Source organism: Ornithodoros turicata, unplaced genomic scaffold (genome assembly GCF_037126465.1).
Source record: "Ornithodoros turicata isolate Travis unplaced genomic scaffold, ASM3712646v1 ctg00000864.1, whole genome shotgun sequence".
NCBI lineage: Eukaryota > Metazoa > Arthropoda > Arachnida > Ixodida > Argasidae > Ornithodoros > Ornithodoros turicata.
Window position 1 is genome coordinate 669,820 of NW_026999408.1, and position 10,877 is coordinate 680,696.

The 10,877-nt window shown below is 46.1% G+C and overlaps 1 protein-coding gene across 1 annotated transcript in view; it reads left to right on the forward strand.

Annotated features, from left to right (window-relative positions):
• Positions 1-10,877, forward strand: part of LOC135375471 (endothelin-converting enzyme 2-like) — a 180,373-nt gene that overhangs the window by 115,234 nt on the left and 54,262 nt on the right. The window lies entirely within an intron of this gene.

A 10,877-nucleotide genomic window follows, 5' to 3' on the forward strand; every position in this document is an offset into this window, starting at 1 on the left:
AGATCGGCCCACTGATCTCTATGTATAAAGGCTGGATCGCGCATGGGAGAGGGGCTCGTGGGGGAGAGGCGTGCCTTCGGGCCGCCATGTTGGTGGGCCCTAAAGTGCTGTGTGTGCCCAAAGAAAACAATGGGAGGCAACAGAGGTTGTGAGTATTTATTGCGCTGCTAGCATTGATCGTTGTTTGTCATCACACAATTTTGTAATGTGCCAGTATACTGATGTATCCTAACAGTGTTTCACAGGTGTCCTGCCGTTCGATTCTAATTACGTTATGTTTTGCATTCCGAAATTAGACCGTCACTGCAGTGCAGCGCTGGGGATTGTACTACAGCACGTTTCCCAGCCAATATTTCAATAAGAAACGACTTGAGGTTAACAACAACCATGTATATAATATCCCGTACTGCATTCTGGACAAAAATTGTTCCATAAAGAACGGTCCGGGAAAAGTTATACTCGCATGGCAGAAAGAGATCGTTCTGTAGAATCACAGCCGTTGTTTTAGCCATGTATGTGTTTAGTATGATTTATATCAAGCATCGCCTTAGAAAGAGTCTTTTAGTAAACGACAGCGGTGCTTTGCCTCGCAAATATGGACGCACTGAAGCAGCCCAAATAATTACTTCACGCAATTAGATCACACTCGTTAGGACAGTTAATCAGGTTGTGATGTAAGCTTAATCAATTAAGTTACTTAGAAAGAGGTAACACCTCCTTGAGACACAGGACTTATCTCTTTTTGAAGTACAGCCCTTCTATGTTTGTTTGCTTCTTCCTTTATTTGTTCTCATTATTTGCAGGCGCGGTTGTGCAAAACTGAATGTCCTTCTCCAGCACTCACATGCTTCTGTTGAATACAACTGCAGCGTGAGAAAAGCTGCGTGGGGACGGGGTCCTGCTATCCAGTGCTGACTTTGTCATGCTTGTTATATGAAGCATGTTCCAAAAAATGCAGCTCCACGTATGGTCTTCAAATTGCAACAGGACTATTTGGAGCTTGAAACATTTGTCATTTTGGCCCTCGTGTACCCAGTCTGTGAAACGCAAACAAAAAAGTCTAACACGATATGCTTTTGTAATGAAGATCACTGATGATGAGTAAAGAGAATATACGAGTTCAAGTTTATTCAATATTTTATATCATTCATTATATTATTCAACATTTTATGTCATGTTTATACAACATCAAGTTTATTCAAGTTCAAGATTTATTTCTTGCACTTATGCGTTTCAGGATACAGTGAACGCGCAGGGAGGTCGCAAAAGACTACATTTATTGTTTTGTGACCTTGCTACAATGGCAATATATATTTTAGGAATGACAATGGTCAGGTACGCTCTCTAAATTTGTAGCACTCAATTTTAGGTTGGAATGAGCAATGAATAGCAACTTCCCTCCTGATATTTTCTCATACAGTCAAGCTCCTTTACAACGAAACTCAGGGACAGCAAAAAAAAATTTGCAGTAAAGGTATTTTCGTTAAAAAGAATGTCCATTATTGGACCTATAGGCTCCAGCGGGACCACAAAAAAAATTTGCAGTAGTTGTATGTATTTTCGTTAAAAAGGTGTTCGCTATAAAGGAGTTTGACTGTATACGCTAAATTTTAAATTTAGTGTGACCGAATATGTGATAATATAATAATATATAAGAATATAATATGTGATAAATGAATGTGATCAACAGTAGATGTAAACAACATGAGTAGCCAGACAAGTGCATTCCCAATAAATAATTTTCTTCTTATTGCGTATATGTGCATGCCTATTAACTGAAACAATTATCACAGCTCCCTGACAAGTTTTAATTTCTGAGAGTGTACTGTAGAGGCTGCATAGATCTACAACAGTTCATACAAGGTATTATATACTGTGAATGCCTTTAAAAATCCCATGTGACACATATGCCTTTACTTTCTGGAGGTGCTGTGGATAGTCAAAGTTTGTGGGCATTACGCAGGTTCTGCACCCATTTCTTGAGTATGTCGAGGCAGCTGTGAAGTAACCTGCATTGATGGTAATTATTTCAATTTTTACGGTGCATCGACAACAAAGGAAATAATACATCAGAAGATTGGTTTGGGTGCAACCAGTTAAAAATGAATATGTTGTTTAATAAATGCATTGGACAAATGTTAAAACATCAGTTTAAAACATGGTTTACAATCCCTGTATCTTCTAAAAATTAAAAAGATGAAAAACTATTCTAAAAAGAATATGGGGAACTCTTCTAAAAAGAATTATAATCTCTAATTATTATATTTATGGGTGAAGGAGCCTAAAGTGTAAGGTGTGTTTCTGATGTGAACATGTAAGAAAATATGCAAAACTGAGAGACAGTGCGTGCACTGAGGTTGTTCCTTCCTGTAAAGTAGAAACCAGTGAATGAGGAATGTGATACTTACCTGTACACCCAGCCGTATCACCCTGCACAGATTATTCACTGGGTAGCCCTCATGACGAAACCTGTATTGAGAGACCACTTTTGTCTTAAAAACTGCTACAAATAGCACGACGCGCTACAAATTATTACTATCGTAACAAGCTGACGATACAGCTCAGACACAAAGGCGTTATTCAAATCGCGCCACACCACCGTTACGTAGGATTCTTTGTCACAAATCAAACCAAGGCACGAAACTATACCAATACATGAAAAAAGGTGACAATCGTGGTCTCATTATGACGTAATACCGAACTTGTGCGTGAGGGTAATTCAAAGAAATGAATGTGGCACTTGCTTCCGCAGGGAACACCGTGTACCATATGTTAGCAATGCATGCAAAAAAGCGCTCGAGTGCTCGCACATATATTGATGACAACACTACCTGTGTAGTGTAACGTGTTCTTTCAAGCATGTTATGCACTCAAACTGTATTTGCCGCCGGGTAAAATGCAAGTGTGCTCGATTGAACGTCGGAAGAGCGATCAAGCAACCTGCATCCAGTGCTCGTTTTGGGCAAAAAAACACTTCATAATGGTCAACTAAATATACAGAATGGACGTCTATTTATTCCTCGATAAAGAGTGACTCACCTGTATAAATTTAGGCCCTGTAAGCTTGCCAGTACGGTTGGTACGACGGTAATTGCAAGAAGTTGCCATGATCGCTGCGGCGACTGTTGTGGGTACAGTAAGATGGCGGCCGGTTTCTTCACGCTCGCGCTCCCTATCCGCGATCCAGCCTTTTACAATCGAGATCAGTGGATCGGCCAGGGCTACGAGGGCTTCTTGTTCTTCTACGTCCAAGAAAGCATATAAAGCCTCCTCTTCCTCCTTCACCATATAGGCGCACACATACAGTCGGGATGTGGCTAATTTCAGCCAATATACGCAGTCGGTTTCGAACACAGGACTGATGGTGCCTCGTCTTCGCCCTATCTTCACCCACGCCTCCTCCTCTTAGCTATGGCCGCCAAACACAGAGTCATGATTGGCGGACTCATCGACAATGTCATAATGTTTAAGTGATTGGGCTTTCTTTATCTAGGTGGCAACAACAACTTTATTTCGAGACGATGAATGGGGAGTTTCATCCCCAGGGGCGATACTCTACCCCATTGCTGGTGGTGATGCGGGGAATGAAATAATAAGCCCCTCCACAATATGGATCGAAGTCCTATGGTATCCAGACACCTCGACATGCATCGACATACCTCTCGTCAACATGCCGCATTAATTCATCAAATGCGCCTCGATGTGGCTTTTACAGCGCAGTGGCGTTACCGCTTGAGGCAACTTGACTCTTTCCCAATGCAGTCACTGCGGTGCTGTAGAAGATCTAGAGTACTTCTTCTGTACTTCTTCTACTGTACTTCTTCTACTGTACTTCTTCTCTATTGCCCACACTATCAACCAGGGTTGCGGAGTTGCCACTCCGGGGTTGGAATGATTCCGGAATCATTCCAGATTTATCAGAGCCCGGAATGGAATTGGAATGGAATGGCGGCAACTGTCCTAGGAATGGAATGGAATTATGCATTTTTTCGCAGGCGGAATGGAATTTTAATGGACTGGTGTGGGTGCCACACGGTCAGGGGCGAAATAACCTTGTCGTTTTGCTTTTTTCGTGATGGGTAATGTCAATCTCCTCTATAGCACTGCTGGGCTACCCACCAGCACGGTTACCCGTCCCTTTTCTTTTATTGATGGAATTAAAGGAATGGAATGGGGTTACCAAGCCATTCCAGGAGTGGGAATTGGCCATATCTTTTCATTCCGGGGAACTGAAAGGAATAGAATTATCACAAATCTCCACTCCTCGGAATGGAATTGGAATGGAATTGGAATGGAATGGGTGATCACATTCAGCAACACTGATATCAACCTTCCCGACCCGTACTCTGGATCCCTTAACGAGCTGGACTCTCGCCCCCTCTCTCTAACTAAAATTTATCTAGGTGTCAGTGGCATATAGCCTCTTAACCTTCTCTATACTTTCTGGCCTAGATGTAAGCGTATATGCATTGCAAGTGCACAGCCGTCATCACCATCTTCGTTTCCAGGGTCCTGTGTCCATCATAGTGACGTCTAAAGGAAGTACTTAAATGAACCTGAAGGTCGCTCATCTTACGTACATTCCTCACTAACGAGTTAGGTAGTGAAAGCGACATATCGGTGAAAGTTTTGGTGTCGCGGTTGTTACAGATTCAGTAACGATCCTGAAGCAGTGATCGCCACGGCGAGATTGTCAGATCTTCGGTTTTCAACTTGCCGTGTGACAATCACACAGGTCAAAGCATCGGTATGTGGCATTATGCGTATGCTTGCACTTCCATGCTCCTCGGAATCCCCAATCGGAAGCGCCAACCTCTTTGAAGAACCGTAGGACACCTACCTAGGCTATAGAAAGGTCTGTGAAGCTGGATAGCACCACATACGTTGGGGTAAAGCAGCTGACAGGCAGTTCAGGTTGACTGTCTAATTCGGCAGTTTACTGCTTCTTGACAGATCACTCTTGTGGCGAATTCGGGTGGTCATTTCGTGGCAACACGGCCTATAGGGCACGAAAATTGCCAGGTCGGCGTCCGCGCTGAATCACGTGACCGCTGCCACCCGAGCATGAGTGGCAGGAATGTAGCGGTTTTTGGTCGATAGGGGCATCGCTGTCGCTCGTCTTCCGTTCCGTCATCTTCTAACCCACCCATGTGAACTTGGAAGTGCGGGCAATGCGGGTCCTCGCCACCCTTGCGGAGCGGGTGTGACGACATCGAATAAAGTTGGCCAATCCGCTGCACGGTCGCATCGAGGATGACGGTGATACGGGCTTTATTCACTGGGGACTATGGTACATAGGTACGTGATGTACACACTGGACTGGATGTTACATGTTCCGAAGTCCGGCTCCCAGTCCATTTTTCCGCCGCTGCGGCCGCTTGCAAGGGTGACAGAGAGGACCACAACCACCGCTGAAGGCTTCCAATCGGGCGGCCTGGGTTCAAAGGGTTACTGGGGGTTCGTGGTTGGCCCTTTTTAAATACTTGTCCAGGTCAGAACCGCCCGATTGCACACTCCCTCCACGCAATTTACGACCAGCGTGTCGAGGTGTCAACCCGTGCACGACCTAACTTTGGTCAGTGCATGCCGGCAGCGCCAGAACCCAGATTTATGGCCGTCGCAGCGGATCGAGTTGCCAGGAGGACCCCATAGCTCCCCTGCACCTGCAACGATGCCATTCCCTCTCCCCACTGACATTACCATTCATTCCCGAACAACACCAGATGTGAACGGATGATGTTACAATTTCGGCAAATATTACATACCATTCTCATAATGGTCATGCAAACACAACTCAATCCTCTACAATGATATAGATCTCGTGGGCCGATCAGTAGCGCCCCTATCGGATCGTGCCGACAGGTTCCTAGTGTTGCCGCTTATGACATGGTTGGTATAGACTAGTAGGTCGTGCTGTGGACACTGTCTAGAGACCACAAGGGACCTCTGACGCCTGTGCTTCAAAATGTGTAAGTCGTAGGAGTCAGACGAACACCTTTCTATCAATAAATTAAGTAGCGGCTTCAATAACAGCGAGTCATGCAATTTCAAAAACAAATTATTCATCAAGCTTTATTGCAAAAGTGGGTGCAGTACTTCCTGTACTTCTTTTTACAGAAACTAATAAACCTTCGACATGTACTTCTGCTGCTGCGCGTAGAGTAGCTCAGAGCTCTTCCAGTTTGTGCGTACTCTATGGTGCGACACATCGACCAGCTGAATTACGAGTTGTCCAACTAAATGGCATGTGAAAGAAAGAAAGAAAAAAGAATGGCGCGATGGGGGTAACAATATCAAGTTCACTTTCATTGACATTTTGATGACAGTCCAGGGAATAGGCGATGACCCGATAGCCATACTCTCCAAGGCACGGTCATCGCCGCCTCGCACGATACGAAAGTAGCCATTTTGACCGCAGTATTCGCCCCAGGAGTTCTTGACTGACCAGAACTCGGTACCGGTGGCGTTAACACCGTACCCAACTGCCAGTACAGCGTGGTTCATGGGTGCGAAACGGTTGAATGGCTCCAGAAGAAAATTCTTGTGGACACCTGTATGGTGGTAGACACCGCTGCTGTATGTATCTGGGAACCCGGGTAGACTTTGAAGCACACGCCTATGGGTCCGTTTTCAACCAGCGCGAGTCGTTTGAGTTCGTCGTTGCAACTGCATCAAAATGTACTCTTAAAATATTTAATAATTTCTGCAAGTGGTTTGTTACCGGGAAAACTGACAAATCACTAATTCAAAATGTTACCTGTACACATGCTTTCAAGTTATGGTTCCCGCAAAAGATTCGCACCCAAACGAGCAAAGCTATCCACGCCTTCAGCTGCATTTCGCATGGAGGTCATGTTAGCGAGCTCTTTGTGTATCTCTTTTCACCGACAATACCGTGAGATGCCATAACATACCAGTACGTGCACACACGCTGCTAAGAAAATTAGCCTGCGGAATTTTTTTCAATCATTTTTCAGTACCCTGCTTAACTTTCTTATCGACTGTGTGAATGCAATACATTTTCTTGCCATAGTATAAATACGTTGCAGTTCATTCCAGGCTGCTAATAGCTTGGCTGGATGGAGCCTTCGATGCAGACGCAGTTCGTTAGATCCACAGAACTGTTTGCGTGCGTACCTATCAATAAAGTTGTAGTCATAAATACTCGCCCTCCATAAAAGCCTCCCATATAGTGACATCGCGCGACACATGCGCGTTCGCAGGTGCGTTTAGTTGTACGTGGGGGCCGTTCCTGCCCCGGTAGGGATTGCTCTCCTCAGCTATACAACACCGAAATTCTGCGCGTACTTGCCCACTAGGTACGAGTAGCCGCCTTCATAGTCCGTGGGACACGAGCGGTCAAAGTCGGGGTTATAATTACAGTAGAGTCACTGAATAAGCTTCGCTTCAGACTATCGACACTGAGGTCCAAGGGAGAGTAGGACCGCCATCTTGTTTCGGCACCACACCGTTATCATCCCCTTTTGAGGATCAAAGACGGCTAACATAATGCTCCCCGTGGGACAGAGAAGCGTGTATGATTGTTGTGCGATAATCCATGTATTGTCAACCAGAGCGTCCCGAGGATGTCAAGGTGAGCTCAAGGCCGCGAACTCGTGCCTGCAAACGAAAGGAACATTTCACTCGCGCACGACAGATGGCATCGTGCGCTAACGTGCGCATTGCGCGTGCGTGTGGGTAGCGTGGTGCCGAAACAAGATGGCGCATGCTCGCTCTTGGAGCTCAGTGTCGATACTCTGAAGCGTAGCTTATTTAGTGACTCTAAATTACAGGGTATCAGACCCTTGTGAGTACTGTAAGCAGGAGATGACGTCTTTTGGGGGGATACTCCGGCTTCTGCTTGTTGCCTGTGGCTGTACTCTCTCGAGCTTCTATAGCATTCCCTTTGGGGGGAAGCTATAGCAGGTTCCACAGGGCCTTGCATAGAAGTTTGGGCGTTTGTAAGGTGTGCGATACACAACACGTACAGTCCATTATTTCGGTGTACTCTCCGTGTCACTACACAGTATGAATGCAGGTTAAATTTCAGGCGTAAATAGATTATCAAGCATTACGCCGGAGGAGCGAAGGCAAGCAGGATTACCTTCCGGATCACCGAGATACGTGCATCACCCCCGTATTGTCGAAAAGTAGAAAATTCGGCAGTACAGTGAAGCTGTGGATTGAAGCAAAACCCTCAGTTCGGGAGCCGCCGAAATTCTGAACAGGAACTGTTAAGTAGAAGAGTTCGAAATATCGGCAACTCCCTTCGTGATGATTTTCCTGCGATCATACTCTATTGAGTTATTTCTCCCATATTTTTTCCCCGTGGGTGTTAGAATTCCGAGAAAGCAGCCGGAGTTCTTAAATCGTTGCGCAGTGCTAGTTGTCTTGCCTATTGAAAACGTTTGATGAGACCTTCCGAACGGTATATGGCGATTTCTTCTGGCGAAGTTTATGCCACGGGTTTTCGCTACGACATTGAGAGTGGATGTGACACGTAGACTGCATGCCTACGTTAGAACTGGAGGAGGCTCTACTGTCCAAAACGGGATGCAATGCGCTGGCAGCGGCTTATACCGGGCGATGTAACCACAGTAAGCCATGACAGTTTGGTGGAACCTCGAGGAACTTCGTCTTGCGATAGCCCGATGCAGAGGATGCCGGTGAAATGGTGTTCTGAGGGCGGGAGTAATGGCGCAGCGATTCCTATCGACAGAAGTGAAAGAGCACAAACAAGCAGGTGCATACTGAGAGCTCGAACCGGAGATACGAAAGTCTCCGGTTCCAGACCTCGGCGGTTCTTATATTCGTCACACGGACAGTTGATGGCGGCTTGGACTCTGCTATAACTGTTGAGTTGGATGTTGTTACTGGTACTCCTGAAAAACCTTGGTGTTCTTTGCCCGAACGCAGTTTCTAGCTGTCTTTCTGACGACACTGCGACATTGTGCAGCACTGGGAGGTTGAACGCAACAGGAGATGTAGTATCAAAGCAGTGTGAAGGCCGGGAATGGATGCACAAGAGGAACCTCATTGAGAACTTGCCAGAAAGCGTAAGATGTTGGTACGGGCACTTGCTCAAAGGCTGAGGACTTCCGGTCGCCATACATGGGAGCGGTCCAATAATGTCACGAGGAATCGGTGATGCGTAACTCGAGGCACAACGATTCCCGTTTAACTCCAGCCAAAATCTGGGTAGCAGTCTTTTCCGAAGAGTCTTCCGTTCCCCTCGTAGTAAGAAACGTCGTGACTGCATTAAGCACCGCAGACCTTAGAGTTAGACCTGCAGACCTTTCCTGCATACCAGAAGCAGATGTCATCCGCATATAGGCTAATGCGAACTCCCGGGAGTAGCAGTAGGGGCAGAAATGGACTGCTTGATTAATTATTCTGACTCTCATCTGTTGTTTGTGTTTCAAGTGTACGTTTGAGGCGAATTCTTCCTGGGATATCGCAACGCGCTTATAGGACTCTACAATAAATAAATGAGTTCCGATTGCTTCAGAAATTAGCGTTGTAATATGACTGACACTGAACGTTGGTCGTTGGGGACATTACGGACCTTTTAGTACGCTACTGTAAATTGAAAGATCTGATTATTCCTGATATCCCGCGCAATTGCTTAGCAGGGCTCGAGAAATTCTCGATGACGTTTCGCTGTTCCGTTTGCTCTTATCGGATTTATTCATCGTATATATTGTTGTGATCCGGAGCCCGCGTGGCACCTTAGCGTCTCGGAGGCAGAGAAGTAGGGGCACTTTTTCAATAACACTTACAAGGGTTCTGCTGCTTTTTGAAGACGTCAGGCAGACGTCAGGCCTGTACCCTCACAGCCTCGCACTTTTAGGGAAACCGATGTCACTTTCGTAAATTATCCACCTGGCCACGGCGTCAGGTCCTGTACACATATTGCCTAGTATTGAGGCCAGCATTCGTGTTGTTTCGGCTGCCAAGGTGCTTCTGGTCAACACGCAGAACGGATCGCTTGTCCTTTACTGACCCAAATATTCCCGGAATATAAATGTTGGCACGGGAATACGGGAATCTTGCTTTGCCATCATTGGTTGCGCATCGAATGAAGGGACAACAAGTTTGAGGTGGACCATGTGCATTCCCGCGTCGCTTCAGCACGGGCGACAAAAGCAGATTTAGTTTACAAGGCCACACATATCCAAGCAACGACCACGTGTACGGGGAGTTGCCACTTTGTTTTGCCAATCACGTGACCTATCTTATGTTCACCACCCCTCACGCGAAGACACAACTTCAGTGGAATGATGGCAGTTGAAGAAAAGACACCAGCAGTGAGATTCGAACCACACCCTCTGATTTCCGGTCAGAGATGCTACCAATTACACCATGCTAGCTACTCTCTCTTCAGCGCACCAAGCCACGCTAGGAAAGCCACGGGGACACGTACTTCACCCTCTCAACGTATTCTCTCTTACATTGTTGCCATTTACTCCCACATTCACACAGGCGACCACACTTGCCATCTTTCTCATATAACTTTGAAGTGGATGAGGCAAACACAGAAGGACAAAAACCGCGACCTACAAAATTATAACGACGATGCCATAGGCACCCCTTCCCAGCGCCTCATTTTTGGAAGGTAGCGGTGGCGCTACTCATCGTCCCAGTTGTTGCTTCCTCAACTTCTACAATACTTTGTACTTCCACTTGCCTTAGTATTTCTGTACAAGCGGTGGATATTCCACAGACGTTTCATTCTGAGGTTGATTATCATCATCATTCTACGCGTTTTCATAGGAGCTACTGCTGTCGTCTGCTACGGTAGTCGTACATACGCTCCTGCGCGTTCAGAATTCAAATTTTCATCGTCCAATCGTGATGCAGATCTCGCGTGCCGATGA